At 40.9% G+C, this 20,855-nt stretch overlaps 1 long non-coding RNA gene across 2 annotated transcripts; it reads left to right on the top strand.

Annotated features, from left to right (window-relative positions):
* The first annotated feature begins 217 nt into the window (after positions 1-217).
* On the top strand, positions 218-19,898 carry LOC139044795 (uncharacterized). Of its 2 annotated transcripts, XR_011501995.1 has the most exons (5): positions 218-384; positions 1,354-1,540; positions 14,949-15,179; positions 17,367-17,469; positions 18,650-19,898. It is a non-coding gene; the product is annotated as an uncharacterized lncRNA (long non-coding RNA). The 2 variants fall into 2 exon arrangements; XR_011501994.1 differs by lacking the exon at positions 14,949-15,179.
* Positions 19,899-20,855: the final 957 nt, after the last annotated feature.

Here is a 20,855-nt window from a genome sequence, read left to right as displayed (position 1 = left end):
ATGTGGATGTGTTTTTAGAGCCGTCGTCTACCTGAAGATAGTTTGAATCAGAAAAGAGGCAAATTAGCCACAAACCCACAGAAGAATAACAAATACATGAAGGCAGAGAGTCGGAGCCGCTGCGTGGGTGATGTCTGCCAAGAATTTGGTCTGTCTCCCCGCCCCCATTCCCACCCTGTGCCAGTACACTTAGTGCTTCCTGCTGAGCTCCTTAGGCGTCCGGGACATGACCTCCAGTAGCTCTGTAGGCTCCGTTTCCATGATGGGCAGCAATGCATGCTGCAGCTGGCTCCTGCAAGAGACCCCAGCTAAGCGCATGGTGGGGAAGCAGCAAGGACTAAATGAAGCTCATCATGCTCACTGCCTGCCACTGAGGGCTTCCAGGTCAGTCCTTCCTCTGCTAGGGCCACTTCCTAGGAACCCTGGACAGAGATGCTCACTGCCTGAGACAACTGGTCTAGGAGCTCTCTGACTGCCACTGCACAGCCCTATAGGCTTGGGGGATCAATGTTTAGCACACCTAACCCCTTTCCAGTATACCAGTACTGACAGGCTTGTCTTGGCGCAGGGGTTGGAAGGCCCTGCTATAGAGCTCTCTCTCTCTCTCTCTCTTAGATAAGGCTGTTTCAAGGCAGAATGGATTAGGACTTCATGTCAAGGGATATTTTCCTAGGCCAGACTGGATAGTTTTGGATCTGTGTCTGGCTTTTCAACCTGAACTTGCATAAACAAACTTCCAATATCACTCTCACTACAGTACTGATGATAATCCCCTTGATAACTAATTAAGAACAAATTTCGTACCATGCAGATCATGGCCTATACCATGTCCATTGGTACCCTTAATGAAATTGATCTCCAGCACATTCATGTATATATCCCATCTCTGTTTAAACTAGACACCTTATGTAGTCAACCCTGTTAAGCTGGGGTCTATGTTGCCCGGAATAAGCTTCTCTGTGTGGCTCTTGAGGAACCTGTGTGAGAGTTGGAAGGCAGAAGTGAAGCAGTGGCTGTTACTCTCTGAAAGTGGTCTTAGGTGGATGCTGAGATGAACAAATGTAGGGGTGCCTGGTGGGTTCCTACCTGTCCTGGCTCTCCCCTGCTTCGTGTCCAGTCCCTGTCCCAGCCACTCACCTTCCTGACCAATATCGTTCCCTGAGCAACCTCCAGGTGCTTGGCTGTGGACTCACAAATGTGCTAGCTACACAAAGGTGACAGCTTCCTGTAGACCTCCCCATGAGCTCCCCTTCCGGGGCCCTTTTTTTTTTTTTTTAAGATTTTATTTTTTCCTTTTTCTCCCCAAAGCCCCCCGGTACATAGTTGTATATTCTTTGTTGTGGGTTCTTCTAGTTGTGGCATGTGGGACGCTGCCTCAGCGTGGTTCGACGAGCAGTGTCATGTCCGCGCCCAGGATTCGAACCAACGAAACACTGGGCCGCCTGCAGCGGAGCGCGCAAACTTAACCACTCTGCCACGGGGCCAGCCCCCCTTCCGGGGCCCTTTTGCTGCTGGATGAGCCTGGTTCTCAGATTGACAGGTGAGTATCTCCTCTGACCTCCACCTTCTGGATCCTCATTTTCCCAGCTCCTCTCACAATTGTGTGAGACCAAATTCCTACTGCAAATCCCCATTCCATAACATTCATAGTGACTCTGCTGCTCTGTTTGAATCCTGTCTTATACATCTTGTTTTCCTCATACCTCTGTTTCTCTAATTTTGTGGTCTCATCCCTTTCCTCAGCCTGTGTCTTCCACCAGAAATGCTTCCCCTCTCCATTTGTAATAGAAGAAATCTTAGTCACCCTTTGAAGATTCATTTCCAATACCAATTCTTTCTGGAAGTCCTCCTGGTCATCCCAAGTAAAGACAATTTTTCCCTTGAACTTCTGCACATTTGTACTTTTTATGATTCTCCTCTCTCTCTCGCTCTTTTTTGGTGAGGAAGATTTGGTCCTGAGCTAGCGTCTGTTGCCAATCCTCCTCTTTTTGCTGAGGAAGATTGGCCCTAAGCTAACATCTGTGCCCATTTTCCTCTATTTTATATGTGGGATGCCTGCCATAGCATGGATTGAAAAGTAGTGTGTAGGTCTGCGCTCAGGATCCAAATCTGTAAGCCCTGGGCCACTGAAGTGGAGTGTGCGAGCTTATTCACTACACCACTGGGCCGGCCCCTCTCTCTCATTTTCCTTTTTATTTATTTATTTGAGGAAGGTTAGCCTTGACCTAACATCCTCTGCCAATCCTCCTCTTTTTGCTGAGGAAGACTGGCCCTGAGCTAACATCTGTGCCCATCTTCCTCTACTTTATATGTGGGTCGCCTGCCATAGCATGGCTTGCCAAGCGGTGCAGAGGTCTGTGCCTGGGATCTGAATTGGCGAACCCCAGGCCACTGAAACAGAGCACATGAACTTAACTGCTATGCCATTGGGCCAGACCCCTCTCTCTCATTTTTATAGTAAGTCATTTTAGTTCTTCTAATAGAAAGCAAATCTCTTCCAAGACAGGAACTATGACTTAATCCTCTTGTATCCTAAGGCATTGCATCTGTAACCTACTTAATACTCAATGAATATTTGGTGAATTGAATTGAATATAGATATAGAAATAAAATCCCTAAGAAGTTTAGTAATTAGCCCAAGGTTATAATGGGAAGTCGGTTAATCTATTGAAATATTTGAGGAAAATTTGGTATTACCCAACAGGCAAAGATCACTAATAAAATTATAAAAATTCATATGCTCTCAATGTCTGATTCCAGGGCTGTTTTTTATAATGCAATGCAGATAATGCAGAGTAGAGTTTTTATTTTCCTTTCTTCAAAAACAATGCCAAAATAATTTTGCAATTAGGTTCATGATCATTTGAATTCAAATGATTTTTAAGCTTTGCTGTTATTAAACCAGGGAATTCATGCATATTTTCCTGCAAATGAACTTTTATGTGAAATTCCAATATGTAAACAAATAGAAATGGAGCAGCCTAGGGTGACGCATAGGCCAAACCTGCCCTCTCCCTGCCAACCCGTGGCCTGTCAGGCACCTCTGGAGAATGGAGGTCTGAAGGGAACCCAGTTTAAAAGTTGCCACCACAGCATTTTCATTTGCGAGGGTTAAATCTCATAGTGTAAAGACATGGCATGATAGACATGCGGAATCTCAGGCCCTATCCTGGACCTGCTGAACTGGAATATGATGAATTGGAAGATTCCCAGGTGATTCTGATATGCACTAAAGTTTGTGAAGCACTAATTTAGAGGATTTGGGGGATGTTAGGATAGGAAAGGGACAAAATACAAATTTGTACATAGTAGACACGGGAACTCAGATTGAATAAATTGTATACCTAAGGGAAAACTGTGCAAATTCTCCTTTCCTATCTGATTCGGGCTAGGGTTGGCCACAGGAGAAATGTGTGCAACATTTGGAAGGTTGAGGACCCCACAGCAATGATTCAGGAGGTTCGGCGCCGGTTCCAGGTGCTGCTGCGCTCATGCATGCGGCCCCGGATCCGCAGGTTTACCTCTTTTCGGTGGGGCAGCAGCGGGGCCTGCAGCTACATCGGCAGCAGCTGCTTCATCACTTGCTGTCTCTCCTCCTTCAGCTTCTCTATGTCCTGGGCCAGCCACATGTGCAGCTCCATGGGGAAGGGCACCAGATACATCTGCAGGTCCCTGGAGTGGCCATGAGGACAGACGCATATTTCTGCTTGTCTTTTGGGAGCTCCGGTTGATCTTCATTGGTTCTAGGTTTTCCTTACTGCAATTTTGCAGGCTTTCCCCCTCCCTCTGGCCTGGCTGACCTACAGCAACTTCAGACTCACCACCAGATGCAGACACAGTAGCCTTGCATAGACATCTTCACCAGCTCTCCCTATAGTCCCTAATTAGTGACGTTTCTCTGATTCTCCAACCACCCCTTTCTGGAGTTTTCTTTCCCCAGCTTCTCTCACAATTGTTAAGTGTAAACCCCATAATGAATCCCTTCTTCCGTTTTAGTCACTGTGGTCCTGCCTATCCCATTAAACCGAACTGACACACGTACAGATTCCACTAATTATCGCCCACATCCTGCTTTCCGATATGATTTCTCATTTCACAAGTAGCTTTATAGGTCTTCTCTATCGTCTCAGCTGAAGTTTTCTTGATGCCTTGAAAAGAAAAATTACTTTTTCCAGAAGAACTTTTAAAACTCACCATGCCTAAAATAGTGTTTTTCTTTTGGCTTCTTGATGAGGCACAGAGGAGAGCTAAGGTGCTACTTAATGCCTCTCTTTATAATTTCATAGAGATAAGTAAAAAAAAAAAAAAAAACCCAACAAAAGAGCACTAAATCAGAGAAGAAAGATCAGGAAAAATGGGCTATTAGGAGGAAGAGGAAAAGGGCTATCGGAAAATATAATAGGATAATAAGAAATTAAAATTGTTTCGTACCAGGAGGCTAATCATCCTGTTGAATCAGCCTCTCATCTTTTCTGTTAGCTGTTTTTCGGTTAACGTTTTGAATCAAGCAAATGTGAGTTTAAAGTAACCAGAAGACATAGCATTCTCATTTTTCTTATCTTAATAAATGTAAAATTTGGCCAGAAAAATGAGGCCATTTTTACTCCTTCACATGAAATATTCTATTTTATATCTTAGGAGTTCTGTCGTGCCTTAAACTGAGTTATAAGATCAAAACAAAAGGAGATAACAGCTTCCCTTCTTCCTAATTTAATCCATTTACTCTGCACCCAACTATTAATTACCTCTGGAATTCATTCCAATTTCCAAATTTTCTTTTCCACCTTTGACCAGGGTGTTTAAAAACTCCCCTCTTCAGACGAAATTTATTTTATCTTTTACAATAAGTTCTAAAATTTTGGGGTGAGTTCTTGTCTATTTCATGCAGCTGCCTTGGAAGTCGTAAATTTTAACATTTTCCGGCTCTTTATATTGAAGTAAAACATAATGTGTGAGCCTCCTTACTTTCCAATCAAGGCGTATATTGCTGGTGGTACTAAAAGAGTTCCTGCAACACTGTTTGCCCTCTGCTAGAATGAGAGCTCCATGAAGGTAGAGATTTTGATTTGCTCCTTGTTGCATCCCCAGCGCCCAAACAATTCACGCCACACGGTAGGTGCTCAGCCAAGATTTTCTTTGTTGTTTCCCACACATGCTTTTATACACACAGTCTGCCTTAAACACAAACGTGCGAAACCTGAAGAGGGTCAGGACAAGATTTATGGAAGATGAAGCGTTGGATTGGCCCATACTCTGTTGCTTCCTAATCTGATTTGCGTGATTCAATGTAGTGTTCTTTGTGTATTCCGTTGTCTGAATTATAAATTATAAACAATGTACCACATTATTAACTGTGGTAGGCTGAGTAATTGCCCCCTTTCTCGTATCCATGTCCCAATCCTTGGAACTTTGTGGATGTTACCTTGGAAGGCAAAAGGATTTTGTAGATGTGATAAACTGAAGATCTTGAGATAAGATTATCCTGAATTTTTTGTATAATCACCAGGGTCCTTATAAGAGAGAGGCAGGAGAGGTGAGTAGTAGGAGATATGGCTCTGGAAGGAAGTGGCTGGAGTGACCCAACCACAAACTAAGTAATGTGGCAACCTCTTAAGGCTGGAAGAGGCTTGGAATGAGATTTTCTCAGAGCCTCCAAGAAAAACCAGCCCTGCCAACACCTGGATTTTAATCCTCTGAGTCTCTTTTCAGACTTTTGACCTCCAGAACTGTGTAAGGATAAATTTCTGCTGTTTTAAGCCACTAAGTTTGTGGTAATTTGTTAGAGCAGCTGCAGGTAAACTGGTACATGGACAGCAATTTTGTTCTTTGCATCAAGTGATTTCTTTATTTTGGGGTGATCTTTGTAACTTTTTGGCTTATTTGTCATCCTTAAGTTCACAAGTGAAATGAAATTTTATAAAGTATACTCCATTGCTGATTTTCCCACTAGCGTCTTTGCTTCTTATTTTGAAATTCTTTGAAGTCTAATGATGGTAGTTTCACTGTAAATTGATTATAGTTTACTTAGAAAACTTAGAACATACTGGGTGATTTCTTCATTTAGGGGCACATCTCTTCATATATTTACTGATGGCTTCCATAATGACTGTCCATTTGTTATTTATTCCTCACAACAACTCGTTAAAAGTAGGTATTAATCTTCTCATTTTTTAGATGCTAAACACGTTTAGAGAAAATTTATCTTGCTCAGGGTCAAATTGGGTGAAATTAGTAGATAAAAGAGAAGGAATTGGAATTCAAATCTGTCTCTGAAGGATAGGTTCTTATTTTATTACTTTATTCTGAGCCCACTGGTAAAGAATAACTTTAAATCAGTAAGGTGAACTTTTAATATGCTGTTTTTTGTTTGAGAAAAAGAAGAAAGCATTGGCAATTGGAATCTCAATTCTCTTTTGTAGGAGAGGGTGGTCAGTCTCCAAACTGGGCCCCTGATGTGTACGTGTTGTGGAGTGAGGTTTAGATCATATCTAGCAGACTGAGCTAGCTTCAGAGCTGTCAGTGAAACGTGGCAAGCGTCAGCAATTCACGGGAGTAGCTGAGTCATATTACAGAATTGATAAGGAACAAGTGAGGTAAGCCATGAAGATAAATATTGTACTCACCAGATTGACAAATAAGTAAATAAATCCCTAACGGCAACTCTGCGAAAGAAATGGATGACGTAAATTGATAGAGGCCGAATGGGTAGTGATATATCAAGCCATAAAATGTACTTACACTTTGCTCTAACAATTTTACTGCTAGGACATTTTTCTGGTCTTTCAGGAGCAGAAGAGCATAGTCTAAGGCTAATTTTTCCCCACAACAGAGGCAAATCCTATCTGAGTACTCTACCTGACACCCCATGAATTAGATCGTCCACTCTGACCAGAGGGAGCAGGCACTATTCCTGGCCCTGTGAGAGCACCGAGTAGTGTTTGTTTTAATCCTTTCGGGAGGTTCTCTCCTTGGCCTCAGATTGTTTCTTCCCACACAGGAGCTGATTAATGCTCAGAGGAACGCTCGAGAAGGACCCTCTGCAGAGTCCCAGATTTCTCTCTCTGGGCAGCTTTTTTCTCCAATTCTCTACATTGCCAATTCTAGGCTTCTTAGTCTCCCCAGAGTCTCACTTTCATCTCCTCAATGCAATGAGACTTTGTCCTCAGGTTGGGCCTTACTGAGATCCCCCTTCCTGTACTAGGGCCTGGACATTCTTTCAGAGCAGTAAGCTGGGACAGTCATAGTGCCATTTGTTTCTTATCTCAGGGATTGCTGTCCTTCCTTGTCTGATGCCCAGTGTGTTTAACCACGGTTCCATATATTCTGTCTGGTATTCTTGATTGCTTCAGGCAAGAGGGAAAATCTGATCTGTTATTGATCTTGGCAAGAAGTGGAAGACTTGTTTGTGAAAGAATAATAAGTATATAGAGGACGATTATTAACCAGAATATACTGCAAATAGCTATTAATTGACAAAACTCATTTGTTTTGTAGCCATTTACTCTTGCAAGTTGCCTGAGTGGCTTTTTCCTGGGGCAGAACACAAATAGAACTTTGTTCTATTTGTGAAAGAGACATATCTTGGGGTGTCAGGATATGGGTGGGGGTGACATTTGTGGTCCAGATTCCTCCTTGGTGTGCTTTACGTTCCAAATGAGCAGTTCTGGATAAGAGTCCAGGTGCTGACATTGTAAGAAGGCCGCCACTAGAGTTGGTTCTATGATTTTTAAAGGCATTGTGCATTTTGTCTCATTTCAGCATAACCAATGACACCTAAGACCTTTGAAGCAAATTCTAGCTCTTTAAAGTAATACACCTGATTCTTCTCTGAAGTGGTTTGACAGGATCTCTTGCCTTTGGGACTAACAGCTTTGCATCATCCTATCTCCGTACCAATAGACCTGATCATTAACGCATAACACTTTTTCAGTCCTATATCTTTTTGAATCTCAGAACAAGCTCAAATCCCTGGACAAGTCAAATACATAATACTTTATTCTAATGTCTCCATTTTTCCAATTTCCTGGTGAGATTCATATAAATTTCAGCGGGAATTAATGTCAGACATAAGCAATATGCACGTCCAGCTGGAGTTTAAAGATAATTTGCAATCGTTTTTCTCCTTGAAATTTCCTGCCTTCTCTCTCTTTCATCTTCGAAAGATGGGAAGTAAGTTCTCTGTGTAAAATATCAGTGTGTATTGCTGTTGTGTGACTTGAAGTCAAACCTAGTTTCTGTCTTTTACTGTCACTGTAATACCTCACAAAAATGATATTACGCTTAAAAAATTTTTCAAGTTCTTTTCAGATACAACACTTTTCCCTTTGTCATGGGTTAATGATGCTAAACTTCCTGATTGGCTTGTGAATTTTATTTAAGAATGTAGTAAGAGAAACATGTAAACAAACCTTTTAGTTTTGTTACTGACCCAAGGCAATAAAAAGATCTTGTTAACTTATTAAAACCCTTTTTGGATTATTTCTCCAAAATAAGAAGCTCTGCCTGCCCAAAGAAATAATAAACTGCCTTTCAATCAACTGCGAATGTGTATAAACAAATCTAGACAAGAACTGTCTTGGCAGAGTGGGGTCCGATTTTTATCTGGAATATTTTCTTTTATTTCCACGTGATAAGCAGGGGCTAGTGAAGTCTGAACAAAGGCTTGAGGTGAAATGAATTGAAGGAAACCCTTGGCAGACAGCATTTCTTTCCTTTCCCATGACACCTTACAGTTGCATAAAGGCCTCCCTTAAGGGTTCACTTATATGTGAGGACATACAAGCCTGATCAGTGGAATTAAGGTTCTTGGAACCGATTCATTGCAGACAAATATAACTGTATCTCTTATAAACAAATGCTGTCTAGAATGGATTTCCAGCACTTTGTTTTTGAAGAAGGGCTTTATTTCATTCTAGTTCTTGCAATCTGCTCCCCAGATAATTCCTTGTTATTTTAGTCAGTGTTTTCCAGAAGGCCACTTGACCAGAAAGGGGAAAATTTTTCTGCTGAAGCCTTCAGATTTCTTGAGGTAAAAATTATTTGTTGTTACTAAATTTGTGAGTTTGTTTTTTCCAAGTAACTTACATCAGACTCAGAGAATCAGATTTCTCACCAGAAGCATTTCAATAGTTAAAAAATGCATTTAGATATGGTTCCTTAGTAAGAGTTTTACAATGCGGCAGCACCACCCTTAGACCTGGGTGACTAGAGCTCCTGCCCTGGGCACCCTGTCCTCCAGCTGCATCCCTCCTCACTGGGCGGGGGCACCTGCACACCTGGAGCTCTTGTCTCCCCCCTCCCCCATTTCTACACTGCCTTCAGGTTCTCCAGGACCACAGAGTTCCCTGAGCAAAGGCATGGGCTTGCTTTCAAGCCCCAAGCCTGCTTTTGATGACTGCACACCATCTTCCCCAGATGGATTGCCTGAGGCCCAACTGAACCCCAATTGTCCACCCCTGTGGCTGGATGGGTCACAGAGGTACTGTTGGGAGGGGCAGGAGTCAGAGCACGGAGATATGGACTGGCTTCTACACAGATATACGTTAAAGGCCAAATGGATCGGGTTGGTGGTGGGTGGAAGCTGTGGAGACATACGGACCTTGAATTGAATTGTTCCTGGGCTGTAAATGATGGGAGAGGGCCTTGGATGGGGAAGGAAGTCATGAAAAACTGAAGTACATACGGTTTTTCTCTGAGACAGTTTATATACAGTATGTCAAGGGTATCAATAGCATTGAGTTGAAATAAAAGTATAATGAGAAGATGACAATCAAATCAATTGTCAAGGGCAAGAGATCTTTAAATTATACGTGCTGGGTCTGTGCTGGTGTCCCCTCCTTTCACCTGTGCTCCTTCCTCCAAGGCCTTACCTTAGAGTGTTCCTACTCGGGGTGAGGAAGAGCAGGAGGCATGCTAAAGGGCCATTCCTGGGTGCAGGTCACTGTCCAACTGGGGCAGAAGTGAAACTGGCCATTAGTGGTATTGGGAGGCATCATGCAATTAGCTGAAGGCAATCGAGGGTTCCGTGTCCATCAACTGGGAGAGAACCAACAAGGCTTTACCAGTTCGGGTGCTCATGCTAATTATCCTGCTGGAAATCAAGATGGGAGGCCTTTTGTAGTAACAAGGAACTGGATTTCCCCTCTTGCTTGAACAACAACTGGACAAAGTATGTGAAACAATGATTTATCAAGACACGGGTCATCACATAACAAAGGACAGGAATCCTTGGGAGAGGAGAAACATGAACTGAGCCCTATCATTGCCCCAGTTTACTGCCTGGAAGAGGCCGTGATGGAGAAAGAATCTAGGTAGTTGTCGGTAGTACGTCTGAGTTGAGAAGATGGAGTTGAGAAATTGGGTGGACAAAGGTGGCAGAAGTTTAGAGGGCATTATGCTAAGTGATAATAGGCAGACAGAGAAAGACAAATACGGCATGATGTCACTTCTACGTGGAATATAAAAAAGCAGAACTCATAAAAACAGAGTAGAATGCCGGTCACTAGGGGCTGGAGTTGGGGGAATTGGGCAGATGCTGCTTAAGGAAACAAACGTGCAGCTAGTAGATAAATAAATCCTGGAGGTCAAATGCACAGCATAGTGGTTATAGTCAACAATACTGTATTATAGACTTCAAAGTTGTTAAGAGACTAGATCTTGTTGTCACAACAAAAAAGAAATAATAATTATGTGATGTGATAGAGGTGTTAGCTAACGCTACGGTGGTAATCATATTGCAATATATGAATGTCTTAAATCAACACCTTAAAATTATACAATGTTTTATAACAATTATATCTTGATTAAAAAAAGTTTATAGGCAGAATGACTGGGAGGAGAGAGCTTCGGAGAATTTCAGAGATCTGCAGAGGGCCCGCTAGAGTCTTCATGTGAGTGTAGACCAGTGCTTGTGTGTGAGGAAATTACCTGAGGCCGAGGGGGAAAGGAACACTCAAAAGGTTCAGAAGGAATAACCCTAAATAGTTTAAGCACTCCAATTAAAAGGCAGACATTCTCAGGCCAGCCTGGTGGTGCAGTAGTTAAGTTTGCGCACTCTGCTTAGCCGGCCCTGGGTTTGCAGGTTTGGATCCAGGGTATGGACCTAGCACCACTCCTCAAGCCATGCTGTGGTGGCATCCCACATAAAGCAGAGGAAGATTGGCAAGGATGTTAGCTTAGCGACAGTCTTCCTCAAGCAAAAAGAGGAAGATTGGCAACAGATGTTAGCTCAGCGCCAACCTTTCTCACAGAAATTTTTTTTAAAAAGGCAGATATTCTCAGACAATAAAAAAGCAATGTGGTTAGAATCTAAAGTGGCACTGTGAAAGAATAATTAAACACTTTAATATTAAATCAAAGCTTATTTGCCTGAATTAAAAAAAATTTAAGTTTGTAATGAAAACTGATTCATGACCATTGGGAAGATTTGTATAATTTTATAAAACTTGTATCAAAATTAAGACATATTTGTTTCAATTATGTCTGTATTTTGAGGAAACTAATCACATTTGAACATTTAACATTTTTCCCCTAAATTTCCTCAACTCTCATGCAAAATTGTAGATGAATAAATGTATGTTACAAAAAAATTTTCCACATCATATGATGCCATGGAACTTACTATTTCAATGGTGGAGAGGTAATTTTTACTGGTAAAAGGCCTACTGAGTTTTCAGTAGGGTCTGAATAAAAAAATGATTTGTTAAAGTTTGCTGGAGTCTTTTGGAGTCTATGCTCAGTCTTCCAGACAAATGTGAGTCCATTAACTGAATTCAATATTCAGATAGGCCAGGGCATTAAATATCAGTGGAGAGTCTGCCAGAAGCCAGGCACTTTTCTAAAATACTCATGTCAACTCAGTGATGCAGGTACTATTATTACCATTCTCATTTTTACAAATGAGGACCCTGAAGTTTAGAGCAGTTAAAGAATTAATCCAAGGTATTCAGTAAGTGTTTCAGCATGAATCTCACATATTCTGGTTAAAGAGTCAACTAATCTGATTATTAATTTATATCAGGTCACTATGGCATTTTCACTTCAATCTTTCATGGCAAGGAGGAAAGTATAAACTTCTTTTTTTTAAGTTAATTTTATTTAAAATTTTTTTGGTGAGGAAGATTGGCCCTGAGCTAACATCTGTACCAATCTTCCTCTATTCTGTATGTGGGGTGCTGCCACAGCATGGCTTGATGAGTGGAGTGCAGGTCCGTGCCCGGGATCCGAACCTGTGAACCCTGGGCCATCAAAGCGGTCCACACAAACTTCACCACTACACCTCTGGGCCTTTCCCTAAAAGTCTTATATTAGAATTGAATTTACTTGACCACCAGTGTGGCAAGTGAATTCTGAATTAATCTCTTTAGATTAGGATTCTTCTTGCCCTCTTAGCTGTGTGCTCAGTTTGAGGAGGTTTCACTGGGTCAGTGCTAGACTCACATGCCTCAGCAAGGCAGCTGACAGAACATGACTGTTTCTTTTTATTTAGATCTGCATAAATCATTCCCGAATTCTTTTTCCCTCATTTTATGACATATTTCTAAATGTCCGTGGATTCCATTCAAAGTAATATATCTTTCCGTAACAAGGCACACATTTATTTCAAAATACTCAAAAACTTTTGTTGATAGTAAGTATGGAGAATGCTGTCTTAACCTGGGCTGCTTTAACAAAATACTATACACTGGGTAGTTTAAACAACAGAAATTTATTTCTCACAGTTCTGGAGGAGAGAAGTCTGAGATCAAGTTGCCAATATGATCATTTGTTGGTGAGGTTTCTCTTCTTGGCTTGTGGATAGCTGCCTTCTTTCTGTGTCCTCACAAGGCAGGGAGAGAGAGAGAGCCAGCAAGCAAGCTCTCTGGTGTCTCTTCTTGTCAGGGCACTAATCCCATCACGAGGGCTGAATTCTCGTGACTTTATCTAAACCTAATTATCTCCCCAAGGCCCATCTCTAAATAGCATCTCATTGGGGATTAGAGCTTCAACACATGAATTTGGGGGGATACAATTTAGTTCATAGCAAGCATCTACATTACTTTCTCAGAATTGCCTTCTTATATAAAAAAAACCTTAATTCAGGGTGGCCCTGGTGGCGCAGCAGGGAAGTGAGCATGTTCTGCTTCCACGGCCCAGGGTTCACTGGTTCAGCACCACTTGGCATGCCATGCTGTGGTAGGCATGCCACGTATAAAGTAGAGGAAGATGGACATGGATGTTAGCACAGGGCCAGTCTTCCTCAGCAAAAAGAGGAGGATTGGCAGCAGATGTTAGCTCAGGGCTAATCTTCCTCAAAAAAAAAAAAAACCTTAATTCAATTCAAAGATTTTTGCCACTTTAAAAAGAATTTGAAAAATAAATTCATCTTTTACTTAAATTTTTAAAAAGATGATTTTGCTTACCTTATGACCCAGCCATCCCACTATTGGATATCTATCCTAAGAACCTGAAATCAGTAATTCCAAGAGTCCCATGCACCCCTATGTTCATCACAGCATTATTTACAATAGCCAAGATGTGGAACCAACCTAAGTGCCCAGCAACTGATGATTGGATAAAGAAGATATGGTGTATATATATACAATGGAATACTACTTAGCCATAAAAAAGGACAAAATTGTCCCATTCACATCAACATGGATGGACCTTGAGGGTATTATGTTAAGTGAAATAAGCCAGACAGAGAAAGACGAACTCTGTATGACTCCACTCATAGGTGGTAGTTAACACATAGACAAGGAGAATTGATCGGTGGTTACCAGGGGAAAGGGGGCGTGGGGGGAGGGCACAAAGGGTGAAGTGGTGTACCCACAACATGACTAACAATAATGTACAACTGAAATTTCACAAGGTTGTAAACTATCATGATCTTAATAAAAAAAATCACTAAGCACAATGAAATAAAATGTCCTATAAATACCTGTATTCAGATTAACTAAGTAATTAAAAACCTGACCTATAGTTCCCCTTTATTTGGATTAAAAACAGAGGCAAAAACCATGAATCAGGCTTACTATTTCTTTCTTAAATCTTCATGCACACTAAATTTTTCCAGACTTATTTCCATGACATTTTACAGATGTGGAAATCGAACGTGGGTCCTGATTCTGAACACATCCCCACAATTATTACATTAATGGTAATAACTTGTATTAAAAGACTGCAAGTTTTTGCACACACACACACACACACAAAGATGATTTTGCTTTCCAGGTTTTATTTCAGTGACAAGATTTCCCTTTACTCTATTGCTGTTACAAATAGTAGGTTGGAAGTAAAGATAGATATAGGAGGCCTTTCTTAGAATTAAATTTATTTTTATGTAAAATTTTTGATCTGAATCTTTGTGATTTCTCATTTACAGCACATCGTAAAAATAGATATGCATTTCAAAAAGCAATTGGTCTCAGGGTTTCCTATGGACAAAGCAAACTGGACAAATGTCACATGGTAATATGACTTTTTTTAAAAAAGAACATTACACCAAAAATGATGTGGTGCCTCAAAAAAAAATTACATTGGAAAGCACAGTCCAGCAATGGAGAACAGTGCCATCCAGAGGATGGGCGGCGTGTGTGGTAAATGGGAACATTACTGATGGCAAGTTAGTCCGTCAAATATTTCTTAAAAAATTTCCTCCTTCTCCTCCCTCTGCTTCTAAAGCCTTTAAAATAATTCATGGATTCTAATTCTACTAGAATGTAATGTAAAATTTAATAATAACAACTCTTCGAGCATAACTCCAGCCCTACATTTGTATTATCGTATATTACCTTCATGCTACCCATGATGCACCATTGTAGGGTGTCACAGAGGCTCAGCAAGTTTTGCAACTATCTCAAGCTCACAGAGCTAATATGAGATGGATGATCACCTCAGGTGTTTGACCCTGAAGCCCACCCTTTTAACCACTATATTAGAATTGATTCATTAGAATTTTTTTTTTTCAGGAAGATTAGCCCTGAGCTAACTGCTGCCAATCCTCCTCTTTTTGCTGAGGAAGACTGGCCCTGAGCTAACATCCGTGCCCATCTTCCTCTACTTTATACGTGGGATGCCTACCACGGCATGGCTTTTGCCAAGCGATGCCATGTCTGCACCCGGAATCCGAACCGGCGAACCTGGGCCGCAGAGAATCGGAACATGAGAACTTAACTGCTGGCCACTGGGCCGACCCTCAGGTATAGATATTTATTATTCAGGGGCAACCCTCAGATATGCAGGTAGAGCTTGACCTGCATGGGGCCTCCTCTCGTGTGAATTGACTACCCTCATTCTTAGCCATTGGTTGGCTCCATCTCAAACAATCTGGTCGAAAAAGCCCACATAGTCTGTCCCTGTGAGAAACTGGTTGTTTACGCTGTTTCTCTATCCCAAGAATTAGAGTGAATTAGAGTTTTTCACCCCGGGGGTTGGCTGCAAACAGTGAATTTGAAACCATAAAATATCAAGTATCAAAAGGCAAGTGGCTTTACTTATTCTGACTTGGAAACTCTTCTAGAACATACTTCCAAATGTAACCTGTTTTACTATGGTGGGATGGAAAATTTAACGCATAAATTTAAGGCTGATTTCAATATCTATTGTATATGTAAGAGAATGTTGAGTTTGACTTTTTCTGTTTCTCAAAATTGTGGCTGAAACCCAAAGGTGAAGACACAAGGCATTAAGTATTCCTAAGCCATTAATAGATGCCAGGGCTTACTAAATGCCATTTGTCCTTACTGCCACCACTAGTTACCATCTCCATTTCACACCTGCCTCACTTCCCCCTGCTGTCCTGGAACTTGAGGGAGGGAGAACTCACAATTTACGGCTGGAGGTTCCTCCCTCCCCTGTCCTTGCAGGAGGAGACAAGGGTGCTTTGCGATCCACGGAGTGAGGCAAGTCAGCTTCAATAAAATCCTCATGAAGACTGGGGATGTCTTGAAAATGGGGAGACTCACACCCTGTTCCTCTGGATATTTACTTAGCTAAAGAATCTGGAGACTAATTCTGTTGCTAAAAGTATGAATGCTTTTGAAGGATATCAGAATATGTCACCCCAAAATATGCCACTTTGGCATATGGATTATTTTGAGCTAAGGCTATTTAGAATCAACAGACGCAGGAAGAAGTCTCTGCCCTCCCCTTATCTGCCTAAAAGCAGGGCATAAATTTCCCTTTGAGGAAGTTGCCCCCCACCACTCCCTGCCACTGTGAGAAGAGCAAAGCTTATCACTGAAGCTAGGAAGTTGATGCCAAGATAAGTTTGAATAAACAATCTTACTAAAATATTTCTTATCTTTCATTAGTTCCCCCATACATTTCCTAGTCATTTCCCTACAATTTATCATCCCTTGAAGCCCAAATCCTCTTTCCTTTGTTAAGAGAACTCCCCTAGGGGCTGGCCTGGCGGTGCAGCTGTTCAATTTGCAGCCCAGGGTTCGCCGGTTCAGATCCCAGGTGCAGACCTATGCACTCCTTGTCAAGCCATGCTGTGGCAGGCGTCCCACATATAAAGTGGAAGAAGATGGGCACGGATGTTAGCTCAGGGCTAATCTTTCTCAAAAAAAAAAAAATACAAAAAACAAAAAGCAAACAAACAAAAGAACTTCCCTAGTCTAAGCACTTCTTTAAGTTTCACTTTTCTGTGAACTCCCGTGCACATAAATATTAATGAGAATTGTGCATCTTTTCTCCTGTTAAATCTGTCTTTTGTTAAGTTTAATTCACAGTTTAATTCACAGGTCCCCAGATACTTAACCTAAGTGGGTAGAGGAAAGATGTTTTCCTCCCTCACACTAGTCTTTTCAGTTTTCCTCCCTCACCGTGGGAATGAAGAGGAAAATGCTTGACTGTGTCTCCTGATGTTTAAAGACATGTCATGGTGAGTTTGAAGGAGATAAGTTGCCCCTTGGAGGGGCCCTTGGAGACTGGGAGGATTTCAGACACAGAGAGGTCCAGCATGAAACTTCACAGGTACACCACTTATGTAGAGGCTGTCACACAAGGAAACTAGAAGTAAAGCAGGGACCCTCCCAACCAACATTGCGGAGACAATCACACAAGAAGAATTTTGTTGGGGCTGGCCCGGTGGCTAAGTGGTTAAGTTTGCGTACTCCGCTTCGGTGGTCCAGGGTTTCACTGGTTTGGATCCTGGGTGCGGACATGGCACTGCGCATCAGGCCATGCTGAGGCAGCCTCCCACATCATACAACCAGAAGGATCTACAACCGGAATATACATCTATGTACTGGCGGTCTTTGGGAAGAAGAAGGGGGGAAAAAAGATTGGCAATAGATGTTAGCTCAGGTGCCAATCTTTGAAAGAAAAAAAAAAAGAATTTTGTTGCCTCCATTCCCATTCCCTTTTTGTCCCCAAATCAGAGTAGCAAATATCTGCGACAAGGAAGAAAAGAAGATGTCTCAGAGACAAACCACATCCGCTTTTCCACTTCGACATGAAAGTGTGCATGGAGCAGAGGAGAAGGTAAGAGAAGACAAGAGCTTTGAGTCAAGTGTGAGAGTCAAGTTGAAAAACAATAAATAGCATCATGTCCTAATTACTAGAAAAAAGATTGTTCTAGTAACTGAAAATGACTGTGGAATCAATTTAAGACATTGTTAAGGCAGCAATCACTCAGCTGGAGAAGCAAATTTGATCCACTATTGCTTCAATACTGCTGGGCATAGTTGGAAGAAAAAAGTCATTTTGTAGTTAAACAACAAATTAACACTCCTCAAGCAGCAGGTATAAGCGAATTATTTCCCCCAGCAAGTTTCCATGTAATTTTCTTTATGGGCAACGCTTTGATTGCTTTTTACGTTATCTAGACCACGGCTGTAGAACAGAGCTTTCTGTGATGAAAATGTTGCATAGATGTGCAGTCCAATGTGGCATCCGGTAGATGTATGTGGCCACTGAGCATTTGATACGTGGCTTATGAGGCTGAGGAACTGAACTTTAATTTTAGATAATTTTGATTTAAATTTAAATAGTATTGTATGGCTAATAGCTAAAGTATTAAACAGCGCTGGTCTAGACTCTTGAAAAAAATTGCGATAGAGGCAAAGCTGAAGATAAGGAAAGCTTTATGTTAATAAAATGTTTTTCTTTTCCTGTGAATTTATTTATTCTCTTTTAAAAGGGTGGGATAGAGGCATCAATGTGTACTAACTTGGCAATGACATATTTTAACTCAATTTAAAGAAAATCTTTACAGTTGTAAAAACAAGTCATATGTTTAATGGTTCATTTGTTAACTTAAGTGTTGAAAGAATGAAATACTTGGACTCAACTCTGCTAAAAACTGAGCCATAGAAATCTTTATTTAGAGATTATTTCCCCGTGGGTTATTTTTCCTGAAATATTCGCTTTGACCTTAAAGTAAGGTTAAAAGTCATCCTTTCTCCCTTAAATTTGTTCTCTTCCTCAATATTGCCATCTTTTAGTTTGACTGTTTATATCAAAGAATGGCTGAATTAAAGAGCTCAGAAAGCTGAGATGGAGCAGGGACATTTCCAGTGCATAGCAATTCTTCATGATACTCCTGCTAGAATCAAGATGGATAAGATGGTGTTGTAATCTATTCGAATGGAGACAAACTATTGGTTTAATATTGATTAATATTATTATTTCAATTAATTCGATGCATCACCTTTTATTATAGCAAATAGCAAAGCAAACAAGCTTCTCGAGACTGACGATGTGGTGGTGCTATCCTGGATTAGGAGGAGTCCTTCTTCCTGATTGCCTACTACTGTTAAGAGCACTAAAGTAAGCTTTCCTGGCTGATGAAGTCCAGCACACAATGAGTGAGTATGTTTACCCAACAACTTGGCGGTACATTTTGTAGTGAACTCATTCTGGTTGGCTCGACGGGAAGCATTGCTGCTCCAAATCAGTTATTGTCAGCAGGGGTCCCAACTGGCTGCCTGCAGGCCAAATTCTGCTGGGAGACTGCCTGCCACGCTATTTTTATATTGTTGAATGCGACTACGTTTAGATGAGCATCTCTCGTTTGCCTCTGTTCACGCAGAGCACCATGATACATTTAGTGACACCCGACGGCTTTTGAGTTGGCAACTTTCATTCCAATCAAACTACCCTGAGATTCCTCTGTGGTCCATGCAGCTCACAGACAATAATAGCAGCCCAATTGTCTACGTCTTGCTCTATGGGGCTCAACTTAGTGGTGATGGCTTTGAATGAATTCAAAGATTTGAGGTAAATGTCCACCCTGCTGTCAGCAATTCTGGAGTCCCCAACTATTTAGCTCCTGCCAACTTGTGAGTAAAGTGAGAGATGTTGGAAAGAAGCTGTATTTGGGGCAATTATGATAAATTTCTCCGGGTTCCATCTTTGAAGCAAGTTAGCTCAAAAGCCATCTTCTTGGACTATGTTAGCCTTTCTCATAAAAATGTTTTTCCTGAAATCAAATGTAATATTGTGCCCTTGTCTTATAAAGAGGAAATGTTGGATGAAAAAATTTCATTAATCAATGTCTTTGTATAAAGATACATGGGAAATATTTCTTTATCCCTAGTGCCAGAAAAAAGTTTGACTCTCTTGAATTGGCGTACTTCTTGTTATCAGACAGTGAGAATTTCGTCACCTATAATGTTTCCTTTTTACCTTGGCTGTCAGAATATTAAAATTAACTGAAAATTAACTCATGGCTCTTTCCTTACACACGTGCTCTCCTCTTTCGCCATGTGGTTTCTCATGTCTCTTTTACTCTTAATGCTTTTCCACATGTATGTATATAATATTGCTTGTAGCCAATTACAATGGCCTTTTGAAAGTATATGGCTTAAAAACTGCAAAGAAATCATTAATCATGAACCACAGCCATATTCAAATATGGCAAATGGCCTTTCACGATTCTATGACTCCATCTTACTCTTTCTCTCTTTTTCAAACAAAAAGGAAAATAATGGAAAATTTAGTGTTCTAAAATATAGATTTTCTTAAGGAAATAAAGAGATGCATATCACAGTCTAAGAGAAGGAAACTGTAAATACTTAGCACCAGATATATTCCTTAAGTGCTGTTTGTAATAAGGAAACATGGGCATATGTATCTGTATTTATAAAAACAGTGGCAATTAGTTAAATTAATGTGTATCCATGCAGTGGAATACTATGCAGCCATTTGAAACGATGCTGCTATACAAGTATATTCGTTAGATAAAAACAATATAGGCAGTGTTAGATTTTTTTTGGTTCACAAGGAAATATGGAACTATACATATCAAAGAGTTAATAGTAATTGCCTCGGAGGAGTTGGAATTATAAGTATTTAAAATGTAGTTTATTTTTGCTTATTTGTATTCTTTTTTACTTCTTCTATAATAATCATGCCTTACTTTACAATAAAAGATAATAGATCTCAAATAAAAAACCAGCCTGTGGTTTGGGATTTTATCGGCAGGAGTATTTGAAATAGTAGAGGAAAACCGGGCCCAGAGGGGGAACTTCAAAGGGAGTTTACAGATGAGCTCAGAGCGGGCCTTTGATCTTCAGTTTAGCATTCCCCTGAGCGCAATTTAACTCCTCTCACTTGGTGTCTGCTGATAAGAAGACAGGATTACAGACCCACTTGCTCAGTAGAGTAGCTTTGATTTAGCAGAGGTGGAAAGCAAGGGATTTTTATAGATTGGGTCCATAAGGGTTTATTATCAATGCTTACTGACATTTCTGAGAGGTTTTCAGAGAGACTATAGCATAAAATAGTTCAGCTAATGTCTGTAAGATCTACCCCTTTTTAAGATATAGGCATCTGTGGATTTAGAATGAGGGAACTTAATAGTATCTGAAAAAAAATCACTAGATGCCTAGCAGCATCGCAGGAGGAGCTGGTGTTGCCTGTTACAA

This window comes from Equus asinus, chromosome 3 (genome assembly GCF_041296235.1).
Source record: "Equus asinus isolate D_3611 breed Donkey chromosome 3, EquAss-T2T_v2, whole genome shotgun sequence".
In the NCBI taxonomy this organism is placed as follows: Eukaryota; Metazoa; Chordata; class Mammalia; order Perissodactyla; family Equidae; genus Equus; species Equus asinus.
This window is presented reverse-complemented; position numbering and strand designations above follow the sequence as displayed.